Source organism: Mustelus asterias, chromosome 12 (assembly GCF_964213995.1).
Source record: "Mustelus asterias chromosome 12, sMusAst1.hap1.1, whole genome shotgun sequence".
Taxonomy (NCBI): domain Eukaryota; kingdom Metazoa; phylum Chordata; class Chondrichthyes; order Carcharhiniformes; family Triakidae; genus Mustelus; species Mustelus asterias.
Genome location: NC_135812.1, coordinates 31,226,616 through 31,253,145, shown reverse-complemented (window position 1 = coordinate 31,253,145; position 26,530 = coordinate 31,226,616). Strand labels below are relative to the sequence as shown.

Genomic DNA, 26,530 nt, shown 5'->3' with positions numbered 1-26,530 from the left:
CTGTGAGTTAGGAAGTTCAGGATCCAGTCGCAGAGGGAGGAGCTGAGGCCCAGGCCACGGAGTTTGGAGATGAGTTTCGTGGGAATAATGGTGTTGAAGGCTGAGCTGTAGTCAATAAATAGGAGTCTGACATAGGCGTCTTTGTTATCTAAGTATTCCAGGGTTGAGTGCAGGGCCAGGGAGATGATGTCTGCTGTGGACCTATTGCAGCGGTATGCAAACTGTAGTGGATCCAGGTGGTCCGGGAGGCTGGAATTGATTCGTACTATGACTAACTTTTTGAAGCACTTCACAATGATGGATGTCAGAGCCACCAGCCGATAGTCATTAAGTCTCGCTGCTTGGTTTTTCTTAGGTACTGGGATGATGGGTCATCTTCTTAAAGCAGATAGGGACCTCAGATTGTTGTAGAGAGAGGTTGAAGATGTCTGTGAATACCTCCGTCAGCTGATCCGCGCAGGATCTGAGTGCACGTCCGGATACCCCATCCGGGTCAGTCGCTTTCCGGGGATTGACCTTCGAGAAAGCTGCTCTGACATCTGCAATGGTGGCCCCAGATACAGGTCCATCCAGGGCTTCCAGGGTGGAGGGCATGCTCTTGCTGACCTCTTGCTCAAAATGGGCATGGAACGCATTGAGCTCATCAGGGAGGGGTGTGTTGGAGCCGGCGCTTTTACATGCCTTCATCTTGTAGTCTGTTATGTCTTGCAGACCTTGCCACAGTCGACGGGGGTCGGTGTGGCTAACCTGGGATTCTAGTTTTGTCCGATACTGTTTTTTGGCATCTTTGATGGATCTCCTTAGATCGTATCTGGTTTTCTTGTATAGGTCAGGGTCACCCGACTTGAACGCCTCAGACCTAGACTTCACAAGCAGTGGATATCCCTGTTCATCCATGGTTTTCGGTTGGGGAACACATGGATTTGCTTCTTTGGCACACAGTCTTCCACACACTTACTAATGAAGTCAGTTACTGTAGTGGCGTACTCGTTCAGGCTGGTCGGAGAGTTTTTAAATACTGACCAGTCCACTGACACCAAGCAGTCCTGTAGGAGATTATCTGATTCCTCAGACCAACATTGCGTGACTTTCTTTGATGGTTTCTCCCGCTTGTAAGCTGGGAGCAGGAGCACGGCCTTGTGGTCTGATTTGCCAAAGTGTGGGCAGGTGATAGAGCAGCAGGCATGTTTGATATTTGTGTAGCAGTGCTAAACACTGCCATACTAAATTGACTCTAGTGTCAGGGGGATCAGCAGAGTAAATATGTGGGGTTACGGGAATAGGATCTGGGTGGGCTTGTTGTCAGTGCAGACCTGATGGGCCGAATGGCCTCCTTCTGCACTGTAGGGATTCTATAATTCCTCTGGGTACTCTGGTTACCTCCCACGGTCCAAAAGACTTGCTGGTTAGGTGCATTGGCCATGCTAAATTCTCCCTCAGTGTACCCGAACAGGTGCCAGAGTGTGGCGATTAGGGTATTTTCACAGTAACTTCATTGCAGTGTTAATGTAAGCCTATTTGTGACAATAAATAAATTAAAAACCTTTTAAAAATTGCATGAACAGAAAGGCATAAGTTCTGATCAGCAAACTTTACATAATGACTGCTTAGTGCACTCATGATATATTCCTTGGTGCATTATTTTTATGCAAGGCGTTAACAAATTTAAAACAATATGTTAACACACAAGTAAAAATGGCACTTTGAGGCAATGTAATATAAACATGCTAAGTATTCACCAGTTGGAATCATGTTTATCCGGGGAAAAAAACAAAGATGCAATAAAACTGATTTACCACAAGATGAGAGAGAACATTTTATATGTTCACTAGTTGTAATGAGTCATAAGCACAAGTATGAAGAATATTTTTATGATTTTGCTTCAGTTTTAAACTTATTAAGTTTATTTATTAGTGTCACAAGTGGGCTTAAATTAACACTGCAATTAAGTTACTGTGAAAATCCCCTAATCACCACACTCCAGCATCTGTTGGTGTACACTGAGGGAGAATTTAACCAGTTGCATCTAACCAGTACGTCTTTCGGACTGTGGGAGGAAACCAGAGCACCTGGAGGAAACCCATGCGGACACGGGGAGAACGTGCAGACTCCACACAGGCAGTGACCCAAGGGTGGAAATTGAACCCGGATCCCTGGCGCTGTGAGGTAGCAGTGCTAACCACTGTGCCACCCCAGATAAGGGAGTTATCCTTCAGATAACAAAGAAAATCTCCACAGAAGTAGTGACCTGAAAGCTGCAAACTACGCCTGCAAAAAAAAATAGACCATGAATCATAAATTTCATAGATATCAGATTTTTTTTACTTCTCTTCTGTTTAACCTTTCTGTTGAGACAAATCATTTCAATGCACATCAGAAATCTATGGGCTGAGGTTAAATATATTAACACTCAAATTTCCTGCATCACACACCATTCTCTAATTGAGGGAAAGCACAAAACCTATCTGTGGACTTTTGCTAATTTCTAACAATGTGGTATAAAAGGTGCATCAGGATGGGCTCAAATGCGAGCTGTGCCTTGATATTCCCTCCTTCTTTTGAAGTGACATGTTTGACTCTCTCAAATCTTCCTTGTACAGCCTTGTCAAACGAGCAGCTTATGGACAGAGGCCTGTGTCTCAGCATTCTGTGGCATGGAACGCAGAGACAGGGAGTTGTCCCTTTGGGCTTGCACAGGAGGCTGTGAACGACACATTGTTGCTTCCGAATGTCACGCTGCCGCTTATTTCTGCCAATCAATAAGCAAAGAATTTGGTCGCAAAAGAGTCCCATTCATATACCCAACAAAAAAGACAGGATCAGAGTGGTGTTAAAAATACTAGAAGAATTACATGGGAAGCAGTATTCTTTAATATTAACCTTTGCAATGAAAAGTGGAATGGCCCAGTGCACAAAAAACTGAATTCTACCTGCAGAGATACAAAATATATAAACACCTTCTAATATAATTAAGCAAAATTTCCTTTCAACTTTAAATGCTCAGACACTTGTCACTCTGAGTATTTTAGCTCCACATCTTTGACCGTGGGTACCTGAAGTAACAAAAATTAAAAATCCCAAACAATTCTGTCAATTGCAGTTTAATGTACAGTGTTGAAATTCCTTTCAACAGCAAGATTGTCCAATGAAAATGTGCAAATTTCCGGCACTGTATATTCTACTCCCCACCTTTAACCTGAATGCTTACTTTCTTTATCCCAGAACACAACTTTCCGTTCACAAAATGCAGCCATTTGACAACAACCAACAGGCCAAGCTACTCACTCTTCGAAACATGGCTAGGAATTAACTTGTACAGCGTCTTTTTCATTTAACTTGTACCATCAAAATTGCCAGCAACTACATCTGTCATTGATTTCCACGCAGTAAGTGTTCTGTTTTTATAACACTGTTATTTAAGGAAGAATTTTTTCCACTCTGTCTCGTTTTAGTTTATCATGCACAATTTACAACTGTTTTTAATAAGCAATCAGCATGTATCCCTGGAATAATGTGAACAAGACCACAGCCACGTTACTGATGTTTTTTTAAAGCCTAATTTCTCTTCCTTTGATGTTTAATGGTTAGCTGTTGAAAGAAAAATGAGCGCAAACCTGTTAACACTTAAAAAAAACTCCATTAACTCTTCTGAGGCAATGAGAAGTAAGATACAGATGGCAAGGTGCAGTCGAAAACCTCAAAAATCGCTCAAGAGGGAACAGTGGCACCCTTACTGAGCAAAACTTTCAACTCTCAAATGTACTGGAGTACATCACTAAACACTATTTCTACTTGTATCTGAAGTGACCGCAGTACAGGCCCATCCTTTGCAGTTGCCAAGCAACAAAGGCTAACAAGTGAAAGCTGATGCGTAGTTTTGTAACATACGTGTGTGCCACAAGAATTCTGCAGTTGGGCCGTTTGGGATTGCCAGGCTGTGACTCCTTTGTGAAAGGATACTTCTGTGGCACTTCCATTTACAATGCAACAACTTGCATTCATGGAGCACAGTGGTTAGCTCTGCTGTCTCATAGCGCTAGGAACCCGGGTTAAATTCCGGCTTGGGTCACTGTTTGTGTGGAGTTTGCACATTCTCCCCGTGTCTGAGTGGTTTTCCTCTGGGTGCTCTCCCACAATCCAAAGATGTGCATGTTAGGTTGATTGTCCATGCTAAATTGACCCCTAGTGTCAGGGGATGAGCTGGGTAAATATGTGGGGTTACGGGAGTAGGGCCTAGGTGGGAGTGTGGTCGTTGCAGACTCGTTGGGCCAAATGACCTCATTCTGCACTGTAGGGATTCTATGGGCACCTTTAACATTGTAAAATATCCCGAGGCATTTTGCAAGAGCACCATCAAAGAACTAATTTGCAACCAAACAATGGTTCCACCAACAAGGACTCTCGTCAAATGTTTCAATCTGTGTTATGCTACAACACAATTAAAAGCAACATTCATCAGCAAGCTAAGACTCATTTACCCACTAATTGATCCCCTGCCTATAATGGATGGACTTGCTTTAGCCCATGTGAGAGATCCAGGACCACATTGTTGCTTCACATAGATGTGGCAGCTGCTTACACACAGGTCTGCTGCATTATGTCTATCACCTTCTGCTGTGAAAATCAAGAGTTAAATGCAACTTGCAAGTAATATCCATGCAAATTAACATCTCTAATTTTATTTTTCGAAAGGACAATATAACAACTCCAAAAGTCTAGAAAAAAGCAACATAGAAGGTAAAATAAAATTTTGGAGGAGACTTGTCCCATGGAAATAAATATCCACCTGAGTGCTCATATCCACTTTCACAAATTGCTAAATTTACTGCTGCAAAATCAGATTTTTGTGCACTTCAGATTGTTCCTGCAATCAAACGTAAATGAGGAGAGATCAGGTCAGTAACACGCTCTTAATATGCAGGGCTCTGATTTTATTCTTGCGGGAGACTAATTGAATAGTTCTTTCAGAAAGCAAGCACACGCAAGTTGGACTGAATGGCCTATTTCCCTCTTGTATGATTCCCCTTCAAATCGGTGTAATTGGGGGATATGCCCAAAAGCTTGGCCAAAGAGCAGAATTTTAATACGAGTGCCAATAATTACGTGGGAGAGGAAGAGGTTGAAAGATTCAAGAAGCTTAATTCCTGGGCTCAGGTCTTACTAAGATGACAGTAAAGCAATGAAAATTGAGAATGCTCCAAGGGCCAAAAAAATGTGAACCTTGATGGCTGGGATTCTCCAATCCCTTGTCCGTTAACGGAGTATTAGGAGTTCCAGCCAAAGCTCTGTTCACTTTCAGTGGTCTAACAACACCAGGTTAAAGTCCAACAGGTTTATTTGGTAGCAAATTTGGCTTTTGCTACCAAATAAACCTGTTGGACTTTAACTTGGTGTTGTTAGATTTCTTACTGTGTTTATCCCAGTCCAACGCCGGCATCTCCACATCATGACTTTCAGTGGCACCAGAGAATCCCTGCTGCAAACGAGGACGGAGACACAGTGGCACAATGGTTAGCACTGCTGCCTCACAGCACCAGGGACCCAGGTTTGATTCCCGGCCTTGGGTTACTGTCTGTGTGGAGTCTGCGTGTTCTCCCTGTGTCTGCGTGGGTTTCCTCCGGGTGCTCCGGTTTCCTCCCACAGTCCGAAAGACGTGCTGATTAGGTGCATTGGCCATACTGAATTCTCCATCTCAGTATATCTGAACAGGCGCCGGAGTCTGGCGACTAGGGGATTTTCACAGTAACTTCATTGCAGTGTTAATGTAAGCCTACTTGCGACACTAATAAATAAAGCTTAAAACTTTAAACTTTTGGCGAATGTTGTGACTTGGTTTCAGCTCACCAAAGCTTGGTCTCCCCTCCTCGTGACTCCACAGTCAGTGAGGACCTCAAGGAGAACTATGTGCTGATCAACCGATCAATGCAGTTAAGATTTTATGGGCTCTTGGAATTACGACAGTATTTGATCAAGAACACAGTTTTAAACAGCTGACTCGCTATGAGTGCACTGCCCCAGGTGGAGATGACCGACAAGAATGCTTTGGATTTGGTGGGCTTTGTAATGGGATTTTCATACTGAATTTATTATTCTGTAACCTAACTAGGGTATTCATGTTAAGTCCGAAGGGGCTGTGGTAATCGGTGGCAGGAGCAAAGCACAGTTTGCCAACAAAGAATATTTGAGCATTCTCTGCTGCCCCCCAGCAGCCACACTTCCTCCTCCATCTGGGAGTCAGGATGTTTGCAGAATGCCTTATTTTCACAACCATTACCCAGGCCACTCTCTGGCAAAAAAGAAAGCAGGATGCACACACGCTGACTTGGAAGTCTAACAAAAAGCTAGCCAACAGCTTTGAGAAATCCAATAACTTAAAACCGTTCTAAACATAAACTCATGACATTGCAAGTGTGTGTGGGGCACGGGGGTTGTCATAGATTAAGCTGCAGATGTAGCCAACATTCCACTACAGGAGAGCATGATAACATTACCTCTTGGCAACGTTCTACTCATCGATGTCCTTTGAAAATAAATTGATCTCCATAGTACCCCTTAAAAGACGAAGCAATTAGCTACTTTAAGCAGCGGAGCAGATGAGAGCCCTCTGAAATACCCAATTGTTGCAAGTGAATTTGAATGCCTGTTGCTGGAGTTCAAATTCAAACCGATGATCTTTTGAGATGCCTGCTCGACAATCTAAAGTATATTTGCCTCCTTGTGCCACAGTGTCAACCTCTGGCTCAGTTGGTCAAGTTATTGCCTCCAAGTCAAAATGTCCAGGGCAAATGCAGCAGGTTGTCACTCCCAGTGCAGTACTGAAGGAGTGCTGCACTCCTGGGTTTTTCAGCTGAGTCAGCAAACCGAGGGTCTGCTTCCTCGCAGCAGAGGATACAAAGATCCCACAGCGGTACTTTGAAGAAGAACTGGAGAGTTCACTCCAGTTCCTGGCTCAATATTTCAACCAACACGGCGAGATTTACAATGGCCAAAAATAAACCAAATGATTTTGTCATCATCTCTTTCTGTTTGTGCAACCTTGCTGTGTGTGAGCAAATTGGTGGTTGCATTTCCTTCATTAGAACAGTGTGTGACAATACTGTGACTTTAAGAAATGTATTTTAATCATGTTTCTCTGCAGGATGTTTTAGCAGTCCCTGGGATTTTGTCAGCACCATGTTGTCAGTAGCCGGTGTCCTTTATTGTTACTGAAGCAATATAATTGACAACAAAAACAGAAAAATGCTGGACAGTCTCAGCAGGTCTGACAGTATCTGTGGAGAGAGAGAGTAGAGCCGATGATTCGAGTCTAGATGACCCTTTGTCAGAGCTGGTATGATTGAGTATAATTAAGTATAATTGACATCATGTTTGTGTTGATCTGACCTAATGCAGTGTTCCGTGGTTTTAATGTTCCCCTGGGATTGCAGAGTAGAGCTTGATTGGGCTGATTGACAGGGCATGTCATATGACTGGGGACAGCTATGCTTCACAGAGGAGTCCAGTTTTAATTTTGTTTTTCAGAAACTGCTTGAAACTGAGAGAAACAACAGTGCATTTCCCCCTTTCTGGAGTTGGAGATTTTGCTGTCTAAAAGTGTTGCTGTTTAGATGCTGCTTTTGAGTTAGGGGAGAGCAGTCTCTCTCTTTTCCCCTCTCTGAAGTCTGGAGACTGGAAGCTGCCAGAGACAGGGTTTACCTCTCTGAAGTTTTCCTGTTTTGGCGAAATATCCTTCTCTGAAAACTGTTGTTTAGATTTCTGTCCATAGATTTTAAGAAGCTGGAAATCTGGTGTCACATAAGCATACGTGTATTTGTGCTAACTAAATCTGAAAAAGGATATATGTCTGTGGGACATAGTTTTAAATTGGAACAACAGAGATAGCTAGCTGTTGAGAGATATACCGTGTCATGTAAAAGCTATGCTAATTCCTTTTATTATATTCTAACCATGTTCTTAAATAAACTTTGTTTGATAAAAGCTTCCTAGTGGGTCATTGGAATCATACCTGGAGTGACACACCTTATGCTCACCCGTGCCAAAATCAAATGTAAAAACTTAGGGTCGAGGCTCACTTCACAAGTTTCTGACCTGGGTCTTAACACCTCAAAAATGCTTCATTGGCTATAAAAGCACTTTGGGGTGACCCAAGGTCCAAAAAAGGTGCTCTATAAATGCAAAGTCCATCTTCTCTCATCAATAGACTAGCATGGGTATAGAATAGCATTCAGTCCTAGAGATCCATTCGTTTTCCCATGTACTTTTCCAATGAAATTAGTAAAGAAAATATAGCTCTTCAGCCTAAAAGCTAATTAACGTATTGAAAAATGATAGTTGACTTAATGCTGGGAAGATGGCTGACAGAGATAAAATGGTTGCTGAATCTGAGAGTTTTGTTAAAAACCCTGTCGTTCCATGGCGGCAGAAAGGTATGCTGCAGTTTTCAGTCATTGAGATTCCGTGTCATCAGCTCTTGGTTTCCCTTAGCAATGCCTGGCAACAGCTGCACAGTTCTGCAGTAATAAACCTGGGAGAGTTTAATGGATTTTATTGTTCTGCATCAATGTTTAAGCATCAGCATTCTTACATCCTAGGATCCTACACTCCCTCGAGAGCTGCATCGAGGAGATCTAATTTACCTAAAAGCGTTTATAAATTTTTAATTTGATTTAACAAGTAAATTAACAAGTCCCTTATTCAAGCAAGTTTTATGGCCTCGTGTCACTCAAGAATGGCTGTGAAGATTTTATACTTAACCCAGTGTGCTACTGAGGGCCATTGTCATAAATTGTCTGCTTGGTGTTCATCTGTGAAAAGGCAGTGCGTTATCGTCAGTGCTACTTCGGGGCGGTGGTTGGGGGGGGGGGGGGGGCAGAAGGAATGTTACTTCCAGATTATTTGTCAGGTTACCGCATGAATTCCCCTTTCGGGAGGGGAAGAGAAATAAATACATAGTGAACAGAAAATAAAGACGTGTCGTCTTTTTCAATTTTAACATGCTCCTTGAAAGTAGATACTGGAAAACTGGCTGTGATAAACAAGTCAAACATCAGCTACATGTCCTGGCCCATCACAATTCTTTACACAGGGTGTGGAGTGGCAGGGAGCAGAAGAGATGAAGTAGCAGAATGAATAACCAATCTGCCCGTTGTCAATAATCCTGTCGTAATTTGAATTTATCAAGAGCATTGTGCAGCAGTAAATCTCGCACCACAAATCAACTCCTGAGCCACGCCGCACAATCCATAACCTGCTAAATCCCCACGAGTATGGAAAATAATCTAAAAAGATAACTGCATTTAAAATTGGTTAAAATAAAATTGGGTTTGACAGCTAAATGGACTGTGCAACCTGGGGTGTTCGGCAAATACTGACCCGTACAAGGAAAAAAAATTGTGTATTTTTCCAATATTCTGCAGCCCTGTACAGTGTACGCACAGAATTTCATGCTTAACATGGCATGAGACCAGACTGCTGATGGGCGATTAGCTCAATGTGAAAAATGCACAGCACTCAAGAACCACAGGCAAACAGGGCAGCTTGCAATGATAGTTGCCGTGGAATTTGTTTATGGGAAGAAATGTTCGGTACCCAAGTTCCACACTGCATGAAACTCATGTTCAGAATTTGTACAGAGATGTGCGATTGGGATTGACCTTCCCGCGGAAAAAAATGGGCTGATTTGTTTGGGGGAAATGATCAGATATTGAACCCTCTTGATTGTTGAGATGAGAGAAGCTGCTAAGAAACAGTGTGCACTTCGTGGCCGGGTTTGAAGGTCACCTCGTGGACAGTACATTGTGATTTTAATAATTATTGCATGCAGGTTGGGCACAGGAACAGTAGGAACTGGAGTAGGCCATTCAGCCCTTCCAGCCCACTCTGTAGGAAAACTGAATCAGAATTAGGGCTATGTTAAAAACCACAATGACAAAATGAAGGCTTGGGGAACAAGCGTTTAAATGTTTTTTTCGCTCACTCCTCTTAGCCTGGGAAAAAAAAACCACCTAGTGCAATACTCCAGTCCTATGGAAGGGTACAGATCAGCATTTTCCCATCCCACATTGCCTCAACAGAAAAGAACGCCCAATTGTCAATATTCACTTGTAAGGCGGCACAGTGGTTAGCACTGCTGCCTCACAGAGCCAGGGTTTGATTCCCAGCTTGAGTCACTGTCTGTGCGGAGTCTGCACATTCTCCTTGTGTCTGCATGGGTTTCCTCCAGGTGCTCCGGTTTCCTCCCACAGTCCGAAAGGCGTGCTGGTTAGGTGCATTGGCCATGCTAAATTCTCCTTCAGTCTACCCGAACAGGCACCAGTGTGTGGCGACCAGGGGATTTTCACAGTAACATCATTGCAGTGTTAATGCAAGCCTACTCGTGACACTAATAAATAAACTTTAAACACTTCCCTGTCAGATAACACTGGATAGAATCGCCTTCCCTAGCAGTAATACGAAAGGGCCCCTTGCATTCAAGTTCTTGTTAGCGGTAAATGTGCTTTATTTTAAGAGTGGAGAGGGGTTCAGAGCAGATTAATGCATTGATTATGTTTTCTTCTGAGATGTGGATGTGGGAGAGAGGTGGAACTGGAGGAGGTTACCACTTAAAGTCAAGCTGTTCTGGTAGTGGAGGGGATCACTTTGTCTGATACTAAAATGGGGAGAATTTGCATTCAAATTTCTTGTGATGTCCTGGTGAAAAAGGAAGGACGCAATTTTCCCATTTTGAAACTTTGGCTGGAATTCTCCGACCATTCACGCCAGCGGGATTCTCTGTTCCCATTGAAATGAATAGAGATCTGGCTGAGCGCCAAATTCTCCGGTCCTTGCGTGCAATGGCGGCGACAGGACGTGAATGGCCAGAAAATTCAGGCTTAAGTGTCATTGTGGCGGCGGGAAGGTGGAGTGTTTCCTACTGGAAAGGGTGTTTCACACTGTATACAGTAGTGAGACATGCCCGGGTGACACGTCCGGGTGACATATTGAAAAGATGCCCAGCCAACATCACCGATCCACCATCGATGAAAGAAGGTGGACCACCTGAAAATGAGGAGTGATCTTAGGGGTGCTCTGAGAACCGGAAGATAGACCTCTTGAGAATGATGATGGATCTCCAGGAACATTCTGAGGCTGAGAGATGGACCCCCCCCCCCCCTCCAGGACACCTAATCTGGAAGGTAGATGCACCTCTGACTCATGTGCCGTGGTTCAAGGTTGCGGGCAGCCTTCATGCTTTGATGAGCCCCCACATCTGCACGCCACATCATTCCAAATGTGTTTCACGTCGGTGCATTTTCCCACTGCCATGATAGAGAACCTAGCTCCTCTGAGGTTCAAACTGGCCTTTGGCAGGATTTCCGACCAGCCCTGGTGGGCACCAGCAGAAGATCCAGCTGCAAATTCACACCAGCATGAAACCAAATTCTGGGCTACCCGCCATATTCTACCCCCTCTCCGTTGAACCTGCCAACAGGGCCTTGGGATAAATCTGCCCAAAGTCTTTAAGGAACCAATATATTAGCTTCCGAATTCTCTGTTACAGGAAAGTGCATTCATCTGAGTTCTTGGGTGGTGGAACAGGATTCGAACATCTCAGCAATTCCCTAATTGTTCTCGGCTGCTTGTTCAAATCTTTCACACTCTTGATTTTGTTCTTGCCATTCAAATTGAAATACCTGAATTCTGGCTGCTGAAAATCTGACAAAAAGTATCTCTCTGCGGCTTAATCACAAACCTGGAGTCCGCAGCGGGTAGACAAATGTCAATTAGGTTAGGATTCCACTGACGATTCAATCAAAAAATTAGCAGAGTAAAGACAAGGAACCTTTTGCAGTGCAGCTTGCCCCTATCCAATTGGCCTGGCACACGAAGGGACGTAGAGCGCTCCCACAAAAGTCTGCACCCCAGCATTCATTCACTCCCCATCTCCATTCGCACCCAATGAAAACTATTTCTGCCCCCCAAGGGGGCTGATAAGGCAACTCTTTCTCGGTGTACATGACTGGCCTCCAACTAAATGCCGTGACCCATTTTGAGATGAGGGTGTGGAAATCACTTTGTGTGGCGATGAGTCCTCATCTTCAGGCCTCTATTCCACCCCCCTCCCCCCACCCCCCATCACCACCAGAGACCAACCTTTTTTCTTACGGGTGGCAGAGACAAGACCACAGGAAAATCTTACATAAGACTTGGACTCAGCAGGAGTCCAGCAGATAGGACAGCCCAAAAAGTACTGGTTCCCAGGTCTTCAGTCACACATCTACAATGTTTGTTGCAAAGAACGAAGTGGAAATTTTCCTTCTTAAAAGAGTTAAATTGTGTTCTCACCAGCTCAAATCCGTTGAACCCATCCCAAACATTTGTGTTCTCAGAAGGAAAAGAACACACACACACACAACCTTAGCCATGATGTTGAGAGAAATACAATCCGACCTGCCTAAGGCAACAGCAAAAATCATGCATATAATCCATCTACAGTAATAACCTGTGTTATGTCTGGCTATTTTAAAATAGATGCGCTTATGATTATTGTCCTGAATCAGTGGAATTTGTATTCCTAGGGCTAATAATGTTTAATAAATGAGAGCAGATAATGAACCTTGCCCATGGCACATATTCTGATTACTAAAGGATAGCAAGAGTGCAGCAATATTCAAAGAAAGCAAAAGTATTTTACACAGTAATTCTAATACATGAGTTAATCACATTCAGGGCACATTGTGTTTGGTGTCACCAGAGGTTGGCACTCAGAGGGGACTTGAGTCAATCTAAAATTGTCAGCAAGTCAAAGGTCATGCCCCGTTACAAGTTATATATAAGCGAGTAACAGACCTCTTGACTTCCCAAAGCCTGCCTATCATCTACAACGCACAAGTTAGGAGTGTGATGGAATACTGTCCATTTGCCTGGACAAGTGCAGCTACAACAATGCTCAAGAAGCTCAATACCAACCAGGACAAAGCAGCCCTTCGCTTGATTGGCACCCCGTACACAAATAGTCACTCCTTCCACCACTGACGCTCAGTAGCAGCAGAGTGTACCATCTACAAGATGCACTGCAAGAATTTACCAATGCTCCTTTGGCAGCAGCTTACAAACCCACAGCCACCACTGTCTGGAAGGACAAGAGCAGCAGATACATGGAACACCACCACCTGAAAGCTCCTCTACAAGTCACTCACCATCCTTACTTGGAAAGATATCATAGTTCCTTCACTGGCATTCGGTCAAAATCCTGGCAGTTCAAGAGGCTGCTCATCACCTTCTCAAGGGCAATTCGAGATATGGAATAAATATTGGCCTCGCCAGCAATGCCCACATCCTATAAATTAATTTTTTAAAAACCTTTATGGATTTGCATTAAACAAAATAAAATATATATTTTTAATTCATTTGTGGGTTGCTGGCTTGCCAGCATTTTTTGCCCATCTCTAGTTGCCCTTGAGAAGGTGGTGGTGAGCTGCCTTCTTGAAACGTTGCCGGCCACGAGCTGTGGGTTGAGCCACAATGCCGTTAGGGAGAAAATTCCAAGATTCTGACCCAGCAACTGCAAAGGAACAGCGATATATTTCCAAGTCAGGATGGTGAGTGGCTTGGAGGGGAACTTGCAGGTGGTGGTGTTCTGTCCTTGTCCTTCCAGATGGATGCAGAAAACATATCCAAGTCAAATCATTCTTCCCTGATGTGAATGAGAACAGTCATATCCAAAGCCAATTACTGTTGGTTCTGAAATTACCAAGAACTACGGAGTATTCAAAGCTTGAAACAGGCAATTTGGCTCAAGTGGTCCATTCCAGAGTTTAGCCTCCACATGAGTCTGTTTCCACCATACTTCATCGAACCCTTTACAGAATACACTTCCAATTCTTTCTCTCTCATGGACTAATCAAATCCCTAAATGGATATATATGCCATTTACCTCAACTATTCCTCATGGTGGTAAGTTCCACATTCTAACCATTCTTTGAGTAACAAGGATTCTCCTCAAACCCGAATAGATTGTATTGATGGCTACCTTGGGAAAATATCCACATTTTGGATTCCCCCACACATGGAACCATCTTGAAATTATTTAAAGCATACCTCTCGTGAGAGTTTACAATAAATTATTTTTGCCTCAGGTGGTGCTTGCGGGGGGGGGGGGGGGGGGGGGGAGAACAGAGCAGGGCATGTTGGTACACAAAGGGTTTGGCCTCTATTACATTCTGAGTGTAAATAAACTTCACTTTCTTTCGCTTCTGATGAAGGCAAATACCAAAGACACTCAGTCCTGCTGGGCTCCAACAGGGAACTTCAGTAAAAATGAAATTACACACAGTCCTCAACAACTCCAGACTGTCTGGCTCCAATCAATCATTCGCTCAGAGTTCCCAGGTGCTACTTAAAAGGGCTCCGACTAAAAAAAGCCATAATGCACTTAGTTACCTTATTAGTGTACTATAGACTTCCCATGTTGTTTCCCTGAAATGGCACACTGGCTGTTTATCATCACGCTGCACTTTATGTCGAGACTACACCATCATATTTTTCATTCAGATTTTCATGATCTTTTGGGTAGATTTTAATGAAGGCCACGATTGGCTGTTTTGGATTTTGCAGCATTAATAAAACCCATTATTAAAAGGCAGCTTCACCGCTTTATGGGTCTGAACACTTAGCAACATTGCAATCCTTTTCACTCATTAGCCAACGTTCTTTTACAAACTTGGTTTAACTAGCATGGTGGCACAGTGGTTAGCACTGCTGCCTCACAGCGCCAGGGACCCGGGTTCAGTTCCCAGCTTGGATCAGTGTGTGTGTGGAGTTTGCATGTTTTGCCCTTGTCTGCGTGGGTTTCCTCCCACAATCCGAAAGACATGCTGGTTAGGTCATTGACCATGCTAAATTCTCCCTCAGTATACCTGAACAGGCGCCAGAGTGTGGCGACTAGGATTTTCACAGTAACTTCATTGCAGTGTTATTGTAAGCCTACTTGTGGCACTAATAAATAAACTTTAGCTTGTGCTGCCATCAACATCCACGGGTACAGGCTTAGAGAAGTGGCAGAGCGTGGCAGCACGATGCAATTATTAACCATCATTAAGACAACAATCTTATAACTTCAGCCAGCTTAATTGTTTGCCTGGAATTTACTGAAATGATTTTGGCAGTTAACAAGACGGCTTTTGTCTCCACCTTAACTTGCTAATGATGAACACTTTTTAGCGAGGCCTAAAGAGATCGGACAACTGGATTCTTGATCTTGAATGTTTAACTAGACACCCTTACCAAAGTTATCTAATTAGACAATTACTTCTTCACATCAATGATAGTCCTTTATATAACCTTGTTAAAAAAAAAAGCCTTTTCATATAATTCTTCAGGTAATACGATCTGATTTACTTGCTTCAGCTATAAGTGGCTATAATACACACCAGACAGAAAGACATTAACTCAATATCATTGGGATTTTGAAATGTTTCTGGATAAATTGTATCACTTATATGAATAACGATTTAACAATACAGACACCTAAAGTATTCAGGTGAACTTCTTGTCCTCTTGCTTTATTATATCACGCAAGTGGCTTAACTTTGTTACAGCCCTAAGGTTTCTCCGAGTGCCCATTATTGTTTCCTGACTAGACTTTTTATCTCACTGTGAAATGGCAAAAGTGCATTTTGTTGCTAAGTTGCAATAAAGGTATAATGGTTTGAAGAATGGTATACGATCAAATCTTAACCGTACGCCAGAGAATGTAGTCTCACGTGAATATCCGAATAGTGTGAGGTTTCATGAAGAAACTATGTGGTATATCAAAGAACCTTTTGTTTAAAACAGCAGGAAAATGTCTTGGATATTATGACTCAAACTGTAGAATGTATTTTCCAAGAATCCCATTGACATGCAATCACTGCAGATCGATTTCCCTCTTCAATGAGTGAAGGTCCATGCCCTGTGGACGCCTACCTCAGAAAATGGAGACTTTGGCCAACACTGCCAAGACTGAATAACTCGAAAGCCAGGGAAAAACCTCATGTCCAGTTCGAAGGTCAACCACTCAGCAACAATCCAATGTCAAAATATCTCGGCATCACTCTTCACCATACATTGAGCCACCCACAACACCACCAGAACATTGGAGCCAAGATCATGATGAGAGTAAATCCCACAGGAAAATGGCAGGTGCCACCAAATGCAGCAACGCCAATACGCTAGGCACTGCTTCAATCGTCCTGGTCTCCCCGACATCAAGAAATGCTGTTGCTCAAACTGGCCCAGAGGCCACCACACAAACATAGTAGATTGGAGGTCTTGAGGATTATTTTTGGGACATTGAGACCATTTGAGTGGCTTCCTGCACGATCGCACATTGAACCTCCTGAGGTCCACAGAAGAAAGCATCCTCCTCAAAGAACCCCATCGGCTAACAGCTAATAAAGCACTCCCATTGACACAGGACCTTAAACAAAAACCTAACCACCCATCCAAAATCCCTGCTGAATGCATTCCACACCCGACAAACGGACGACAGTCCCACCCCTTGATGGCATACCTCCTGGTTGACTGGAAACATCACCAAATGCAACCTGGTAACTGAGCTGGGTGACTAAGCTCTGGGATTTAAAGTTAAAGTTTATTTATTAGTCACAAGTAGGGTTACATTAACACTGCAATGAAGTTACTGTGAAAATCCCCCAGTCACCACACTCCGGCACCTGTTCGGATACACTGAGGGTGGCCAATGCACCTAACCAGCACATCTTTCGGACTGTGGGAGGAAACCGGAGCACCCGAAGGAAACCTACGCAGACACGGGGAAAACGTGCAGAATCCACACAGACAGTGACCCAAGCGGGAATCAAACCCGGGTCCCTAGCACTGAGAGGCAGCAGTGCTAACCACTGTGCCGCCTACATCAACGTCCCACGGAAAATCTGGACGGACCTCAACTGGTTGAGGACAGGCCAGGGAAGATGTGGCCTCTGGCTCCCCAAGTGGAACATGAGGAACAGCTCAAATTGTGACTGTGGCCATCCCAGTCAGGCCTTTATCCACACATTGAACTCTTGCCCTGTGAGATCCATTCCTGATGGCATCACTACCATTCACACTGCATCAGCTGAAGCTGCTGAAGAGATTGTTAACCTCAAATTGGACTATAGCTGCTTCCCTAGCCAGGTCAGGTGAATTTTAAAAGGCCACTCAAATTTTCTGTTTTATAGACTTTTCCAAAGCAATAGCATTAGCTGCGATGGCCCCGAATTTCTTTACCAATTTTCTACCATAACTGTCACTGTTGCTAAGATTTTTTTTTGATTGATGTCGTCGGGAGTCAAACCTTCTTATGTCTCTTTCAAGTCTAGCGAGGGCATAGGATGGCCCATGGGACTGGGGGCAAACATTTCTAATGAAATCAGGTGTACTTGCCTCCAGAAGATCACCCTGGAGCCCAGAAAAAAGAAATTAACTTCCTTTCACACTAAAATCCAGCCCAGCCCCCTTACATAGGAGGCCAAAGGATAGGTGGCTGGAGAATTGAGTTGACCTTGGCAACCCTGCCTTGGCAAGTAGCCAGGGTTGTTGTCAACCATGTGGGTGAGAGATGCTTAAGATATGCCCATTGTCACACAGACATTGGATCATCCCATGTAAACCAGATGTGCTACCACCCACTAATCTCTCAAACCCCCACAGGGTGAGCATTGGAAGGCACTGGCAGACGTGAATCCAGATATAATTGCTAGGGTTGTGGCCACAGACTTTAATGGTTATAGTCTCTAATTAAAGGCTACATTTGCAAAACAGCATTGTGCAATATTGCACTGAAAGTTGTTAAATCAAAAAAGAATGCCTCCTGTGCATTGGCACTTTCATTAATTAGCTCCGAATAGTTTGACAAATTCTGATACGAATGAGTCAACCCAATGCAGAAACAGGGCAATCCTTTGGAAAATTTGACCATTAGCCGGCTTAAAAGAAAATGGTGACGTGTTCGGCAACATTTGTGCTGACATAGTGATGGTGCTGATAATTTTAATTCCCCACACTGGCCTGCCATGAACTGACAAAACTCAGCCCAGCATCCTTCCTTCAGACCTGCAGAGAACTAAATTGGGAGCCCGTCCAAAACTGCAGCTGTCTGAAGCCATTAACTGCTGAAACACATTCTGTTGTTCGACCTCATTCTTATTACAGCATAACTGTTCATTAAAGAAATTTCTGTGCAATTAATTAAATTATTCCCATGTCTGCACCACAAAGCCATTACTCCAATATCAGTTTTCACTTGTACTCATTTCAGCATGCGTTCAAATGCCAAGTCACATCTCTGGGGGCAGCCAGTCCCTGTAAAAATGCACTCTTTACTGCTCACTTAGACTATCATTTCTCTTTTTATTGCCATTCATTTTCCACTAGGAATTGTGCGCAAGTACATTGGCAAAATTTCCAGTATATAGCGGCAATGAAATTTGCTACAGACACTTAACACTTGGATCAGGTTGGCGCAAAGCTCGTATGCAACCTGATAAACAAACATTTCCAGTTTGGAGATCCAGACAGCACAGAAAGCAGACAAGTTATAGCCCTGCTGTATAATGTTCAAGCAAACACTCTTGCAGGTCATTAGTACGGGCACATATACAGATCCCTATCCTGAAAGGGGTAATGCATTTTCTTCTTTTAAAGCAATTGCAATTCAATTTCAATTCAATTGGCGGCACGATGGCACAGTGATTAGCACTGCTGCCTCACAGTGCCAGGGACCCAGGTTCAATTCCGGCCTCGGGCGACTGTCTGAGTGGAGTTTGCACGTTCTCCCCTTGTCTGCGTGGGTTTCCTCCGGGTGCTCCGGTTTCCTCCCACAGTCCAAGGATTTGCGGGTTAGGTTGATTGGCCATGCTAAATTGCCACTTAGTGTCAGAAGGATTAGCAGGGTAAATACTTGGGGATACGGGCTGGGTGGAATTGTTGTCGGTGCAGGCTCGATGGGCCGAATGGCCTCCTTCTGCACTGTAGGGATTCGACGATTGTCAAAATCTTTCATCTGTGTTATTACATGCATTGAAGGCAATGGGGGAATTGTGAGAGGCTGTCAGACATTCAGATGGAGTCATTGACTGGTTCAGCGTTTTTGTGCCTAGGTCCCCAGAAAAACCATAGTTTCTTTACTATCTTCAGCCAATGTCACTCATGCTATTAATTCCAATACTATACTTTTTTGGGATAATTAAGGTAGGCAATTAGACCCTTTAAATCATTAAAACAAAAAGCAAGATAGAATATGGTTAAAAAGTACTACCGAACCCTCTTAAGTATACTGTTGATGGGTCATTGCGCACAATTTGCTCAGAGAGGTTAAGTATTTCTCCACAGCCAAGACATACAGCTGTTGAACGATGCGGCTGTTTTCACTGATGAGTGGGCTGGGTGATTTGCTGAGGCACTTTGGGATGTCGTTAACGAGTTAGAAACAGTTAAAAGGCACAAGAGTAGTTGCAATGTCTCCACATCTGGGTTTTGCGATAAGCGTCGCCTTATGCAAAACCCCCATGTTGCTCAAGCTCTCATCTGGCTCCACAGTTGATCTTTCTTCCCCCCATTTCCATCAACATTGCACAACAGGTATGAAACCTGTGTAGTGAATATACAAATTCTGTACCAACTCGTTGCATTAAAAGTCTACCCTGGGCAGTTGTGCAACTTGGTTACTAATCTGCCCAGTTGTTTTTTTTCCCCATTGACTTTCAGCCAAGATGAGTTGTGTCAGGACTACGACGGTCAAGAAAGTCACCCTGAATGATCATCGGAAAATATTACACCTGCCTTCGCAATGACTGTCGCACCAACAAAAGGGTCTGTGAGGAGATTGCCATCATACCCAGCAAGAAACGTGACAAAATTGCAGGTTATGTGATACACTTAAAGAAGTGTGTTCAGCGTGGGCCTGTCAGAGGCACCTTCATCAAACTGCAGGAAGACGAGCGGGAGAGGAAGGATAATTATGTCCCCGAGATTTCCGCTGTGAATCAGGGGATGATTGAGGTGGACCCAGGTACCAAGGAGATGTTGAGGTTGCTGGATTTTGGCAGCTTGTCCAATCTGCAGGGTCACACAACCTTTGATAGGAATGGCCTTTACGACTCCAAAAAATCTAAAATTATCCATACGACAAAGTTTTACAATTTAAAAACAATGACAAAACCAAAAAAATAAGTTGCTCATTTTACGCTACTACCCAAAAGGAAGTAGTACCATGTTCATCTTATTCATTGACATTTGGTTCCTGTGGGGCCCTTTTGGATTTAATGTTACAAGGTGGAACTACTACGTAGAAATTGTGCATTTCGACTGCCTCCTGAATTTCTTTTGAAATGTAAAATTCTATGACTTGTGCAGAATTTAAGACTACGCATGGAGATCGAGTGGGGGACACCATTCCTCATCAAAATGTCCAAAGGAGCACTGGGAATTATGAGCAATGCTGTTGCCTTTCAACGCCTCTACTTTCTCAACAGGAAGCTAAGGAAATTTGGCATGTCCACTACGATCGTCACCAATTTTTACAGATGAATCATAGAAAGTATCCTTTCCGGATGTATCACAGCTTGGTATGGCTCCTGCCCTGACCAAGACCGCAAGAAACTACCAAGGATTGTGAACGTAGCCCAGTCCATCACGCAAACCAGCCTCCCATCCATTGGCATTGTCTACACTTCCCACTGTCTCAGGAAAGTAGCCAGCATAATCAAGGCCCACCCACACCCCAGACATACTCTCTTCCACCATCTTCCTTTGGGAAAAAGATGCAAAAGCCTGAGATCACATACCAACCAACTCAAGAACAGCTTCTTCTCTGCTGCCATCAGACATTTGAATGGACTTATCTCACATTAAGTTGATCCATGACTGTAACATTATATTCTGCACTTGCTCCTTTCCTTCTCCCCTGTGAATGCTACGAACGGTATGTTTTATCTGTGTAACGCGCAAGAAACAATACTCTTCACTGTATCCCAATTCATGTGACAATAATGAATCAAATCAAAAGTCTTTCTGCTCTGGATGTTAAAAGTAACATTCTATTTGTCTTAACATTCAGTAGTGAGTTGCTGTCCATGCAAATGATGAGCGTAAGCTGCTTCAGAATATGAAATTGTGGTGTAATTCTTTGATGTGGTTCAGAACAGCCACATCTCTTGCTAATTACTTTCATTTCTGAAGTTACATAGAAATACAACAATTTATATAATTACCTTTAATATCAAAAAGTGTCCGGAAGCACTTCATAGGAGCATTATGGAGAGAACCTTGACATTGACCACCGCAATATCAAGACAGATGGTCAAGTTCTTGGTCTAAGGGATAGGAGCATCTTAAGGAAGGAAAGAGAAAGTTAGGTGGATTGGCCATGCTAAGTTGCCTCTTAGGGTCCCAAGGTGTAGATTAAAAAGGTGGAGACGATCACGGAGGGAATTCCAGAGCTTCGAGTTTAGGCATTGGTGGAGCAATTAAAACATGAGCTGGAAAGAGGCAGTCTCAGTGATGGTGCAGATATGTAATTGGAAGCTCATCTCAGAGTCAAAGATGAAACCAAGACCATCAACAGCTTGGTTCAACTGCAGATGGTTATCAGAGAGATGGACAGAGTCAGTAGTTGGGGACTGGAGTTTTTAGTGAAAACCAAGGGCAGTGGCTTCAGTGTTACCAATAATTATTTGGAAGGAACTTCTGCTCACTCAGTACTGGATGTTGGACAAATAGATTGATAATTTGATTTGATTTATTATTGTCACATCTTTTAGTATTGTTTCTTGCGTGCTATACAGACAAAGCATATCGTAAATAGGGAAGGAAAAGAGTGCAGAATATAGTGTTACAGTCATAGCTAGGGTGTAGAGAAAGATCAACTTTGTGAGAGGTAGAGGGTGTGGCAGGGTCAAGAGAGGCAGCGATGAAGTAGATGTGTGTGTTGTCAGTGTCCTCGTGACATTGCCAAGAAGAAGCATTTAAATAAGAAATTGGAGAAGCCAGCGATAAATCCTTATGAGACATCAGAGGTAACTGGATTTAATACGAGGTTTCCAAAGACCTCCACAGAAATAAGTCATTTAGTCCAAATAGCTTATTGTAATAAATTGAGGGTGACTTGAAGAGGCAAAGCTTTATTGCCAACAAACAAATGACAATGGGCGGGATTTTACGGCTTCGCTCATCCTGAAACCGTATAATCCCACCCAAGGTCAATAGACTTTTCCATTGACCGCCCCTCGCCTGCTCCAATTCCCTGGCGGGTGGGATGGTAAAATTCCGGCCTATATCTACAAACGGGGTCCGACAGAATAACTATGCAACTACTCCTCCCTGGCTCCAACTCAGATCCTCCCCCGACCTGGCCTTTGCACGCAATTGGCTCAGCTTCCCGCCACAAAGCTCCATACGGTCTAACCTGACTACCTGCCCCATAAAGAGGCCATTCTAGCACACTTATGTTGATGCTTATGTTCCATACAAGTGAACTGTCACCTTATTTCAGCTCACCTTATCCACAAATCCTCTGTTACTTTCTCCCTCAAGGACTTATCTTGATTTCAATGAAATGCATATAGAACATAGAAAGCCACAGCACAAACAGGCCCTTCGGCCCACAAGTTGCGCCGATCACATCCCCACCTCTAGGCCTATCTATAGCCCTCAATCCCATTAAATCCCATGTACTCATCCAGAAGTCTCTTAAAAGACCCCAACGAGTTTGCCTCCACCACCACCGACGTCAGCCGATTCCACTCACCCACCACCCTCTGAGTGAAAAACTTACCCCTGACATCCCCCCTGTACCTACCCCCCAGCACCTTAAACCTGTGTCCTCTCGTAGCAACCATTTCAGCCCTTGGAAATAGCCTCTGAGAGTCCACCCTATCCAGACCCCTCAACATCTTGTAAACCTCTATCAGGTCACCTCTCATCCTTCGTCTCTCCAGGGAGAAGAGACCAAGCTCCCTCAACCTATCCTCATAAGGCATGCCCCCCAATCCAGGCAACATCCTTGTAAATCTCCTCTGCACCCTTTCAATGGCTTCAACATCTTTCCTGTAATGAGGTGACCAGAACTGCGCGCAGTACTCCAAGTGGGGTCTAACCAGGGTCCTATAAAGCTGCAGCATTATCTCCCGACTCCTAAACTCAATCCCTCGATTAATGAAGGCTAGTACGCCATACGCCTTCTTGACCGCATCCTCCACCTGCGAGGCCGATTTAAGAGTCCTATGGACCCGGACCCCAAGGTCCTTCTGATCCTCTACACTGCTAAGAATGGTACCCTTCATTTTATACTGCTGCTCCATCCCATTGGATCTGCCAAAATGGATCACCACACACTTATCCGGGTTGAAGTCCATCTGCCACTTCTCCGCCCAGTCTTGCATTCTATCTATGTCTCGCTGCAACTTCTGACATCCCTCCAAACTATCCACAACACCACCTACCTTGGTGTCGTCAGCAAACTTACCAACCCATCCCTCCACTTCCTCATCCAGGTCATTTATGAAAATGACAAACAGCAAGGGTCCCAGAACAGATCCCTGGGGCACTCCACTGGTCACTGACCTCCATGCAGAGAAAGACCCCTCCACAGCCACTCTCTGCCTTCTGCAGGCAAGCCAGTTCTGGATCCACAAGGCAACAGCCCCTTGGATCCCATGCCCTCTCACTTTCTCAAGAAGTCTTGCATGGGGGACCTTATCGAACGCTTTGCTGAAGTCCATATAGACCACATCCACCGCTCTTCCTTCGTCAATGTGCTTGGTCACATTTTCAAAGAACTCAACCAGGCTCGTAAGGCACGACCTGCCCCTGACAAAGCCGTGCTGACTACTTTTGATCATACTAAACTTCTCTAGATGATCATAAATCCTGTCTCTCAGGATCCTCTCCATCAACTTACCAACCACTGAGGTTAGACTCACCGGTCGGTAATTTCCCGGGCTGTCCCTGTTCCCTTTCTTGAATATAGGGACCACATCCGCAATCCTCCAATCCTCCGGAACCTCTCCCGTCTCCATCGACGATGCAAAGATCATCGCCAAAGGCTCCGCAATCTCCTCCCTCGCCTCCCACAGTAACCTGGGGTACATCCCATCCGGTCCCGGCGACTTACCAACCTTGATGCCATTCAATAGTTCCAACACATCCTCTTTCTTTATGTCCACATGCTCGATCCTTTCTGTCCTCCGCAATCCAGCAGTACAACCACCCAGATCCCTTTCCACCATGAATACCGAGGTAAAGTATTCATTAAGCACCTCCGCCATTTCTAACGGTTCCGCACAAACTTTTCCCCCTTCACCTTTTAAGGGTCCTATGCCTTCACATCTCATCCTTTTACTCTTGACATATTTGTAGAAAGCCTTGGGATTCTCCTTAATCTTACCCGCCAAGGTCTTCTCATGACCCCTTCTCGCTCTCCTAATTTCCTTCTTAAGCTCCTTCCTACATCGCGTATACTCCTCTAAATCCTTAACACCTCCTAGCTCTCTGAACCTTCTGTACGCCTCTCTTTTCTTATTCACCAGGTTCATCACAACCTTCGTGCACCACGGTTCCCGTACCCTACCAACACCCCCCTGTCTCATCGGAACGTTGTCATGCAGAGCTCCAGACAAACATTCCTTGAAAATCCTCCACTTTCCTTCGGTACTTTTCCCCAAGAATGCCTCCTTCCAATTTACCCGTCTAATTTCCTCCCTGATGACACTGTATTTCCCTTTACTCCAGAGAAACACTTTCCTAGCCTGCCTGACCCTATCTCTTTCCAATGCTATCGTGAAGGAGATAGAATTATGATCGCTATCCCCAAGATGCTCACCCACCGAGAGATCCTCCACCTGTCCAGGTTCATTAGCCAGCACCAGATCAAGAACAGCCTCTCCTCTAGTAGGCTTATCCACATACTGTGTCAGGAAACTCTCCTGGACACACCTAACAAACTCCTCTCCATCCAAACCCCTAGCCCTAGGGATATTCCAATCTATGTTTGGGAAATTAAAATCTCCCATCACGACAACTCTGTTATTCCTACATCTCTCCAGGATCTGTTTCCCCATCTGCTCCTCAACATCTCTGTTACTATTGGGCGGCCTATAGAAAACACCCAGCAAAGTTACCGACCCCTTCCTGTTCCTAACCTCCACCCACAGAGATTCCGTAGTCAGTCCCTCCACGGCGTCCACCTTCTCTACAGCCGTGACACTATCCCTGATCAACAGTGCCACTCCCCCCCCTCTCTTGCCTCCCTCCCTGTCCTTCCTGAAACATCTAAAACCCGGCACCTGAAGCACCCAGTCCTGTCCCTGAGACATCCAAGTCTCCGTAATGGCCACCACATCACAATTCGAAGCAGCAATCCACGCTCCAAGCTCATCCACTTTATTCACTACACTCCTGGCATTAAAATAGACACATCTCAGACCTTCAGCCTGAGCACTTCCCTTCTCCCTCACTCGTCTAACCTCCCTCTTACCCTGTCTACATTCCTTATCTATTTGCGAGCTAACCTCCTCGCTCTCAGTCCCCTCATTTCGATTCCCTCCCCCCAACCTTTCTAGTTTAAAGTCTCACCAGTAGCCTTAGCCAACCTTCCCGCCAGGATATTGGTCCCCCTGGGATTCAAGTGCCACCCGTCTTTTTTAAACAGGTCACACCTGCCCCTAAAGAGGTCCCAATGATCCAAGTACCCAAATCCTTGTCCCTTGCTCCAGTCCCTCAGCCACGCATTAATTCTCCACCGATTCCTGTTCTCACTCTCCCGCGGCACAGGCAGCAATCCCGAGATTACTACCTTTGCATTCCTCTTTCTCAGCTGTCTACCCAACTCCCTATATTCTCTTTTCATGACCCCTTCCCTCTTCCTACCTATGTCAGCAGTACCTATATGCATCACGACCTTGGGCTCCTCTCCCTCCCCCTTCAGGATTTCTGGGACTCGACCAGAGACATCCCGGACCCCTGCACCAGGGAGGCAAACCACCATCCGAGAGTCCCGTCTGTGTCCGCAAAAACGCCTATCTGACCCTCTCACCGTAGAGTCCCCAATTAGCACTACCCTCCTTTCCTTACCCCTTTGCACTACTGGGCCAGGCTCAGCTCCAGAGACACTGCCACCGCTGCTTCCCCCAGGTGGGCTGTCCACCCCAGTAGTACTCAGACAGGAGTACTTATTATTAAGGGGCACATCCACCGGGGTGCTCACCATCACCCGAGCTTTCTCCTTCCTCACTGTTACCCAGTTACCCTCCTCCCGTGGTCCCGGTGTGACCACCTGCCGATAGCTCCTGTCAATGACCTCCTCACTATCCCTAACCCGGCGAAGGTCCTCGAGCTGCAATTCCAGTTCCCTAACATGGTCCCTTAGGAACCGCAGCTCAACACACCCAGCACAGATATGGTCGTCTGGGAGGCTAGGAGCCTCCAGGACCTCCCACATCCTACATTGGGAACAACATACTGGCCTGACAGTCATAATTGCCCTTATATATGCTGGTCATCTCAATTACTC

The 26,530-nt window shown here is 44.6% G+C and overlaps 1 protein-coding gene and 1 pseudogene across 12 annotated transcripts in view; one reads left to right on the top strand and one right to left on the bottom strand.

Annotated features, from left to right (window-relative positions):
• Positions 1-26,530, bottom strand: part of auts2a (activator of transcription and developmental regulator AUTS2 a) — a 1,221,519-nt gene that overhangs the window by 655,186 nt on the left and 539,803 nt on the right. The gene's annotated exons all lie outside the window — the stretch shown is intronic.
• LOC144501844 (small ribosomal subunit protein eS17 pseudogene) lies at positions 19,734-20,167 on the top strand (annotated as a pseudogene).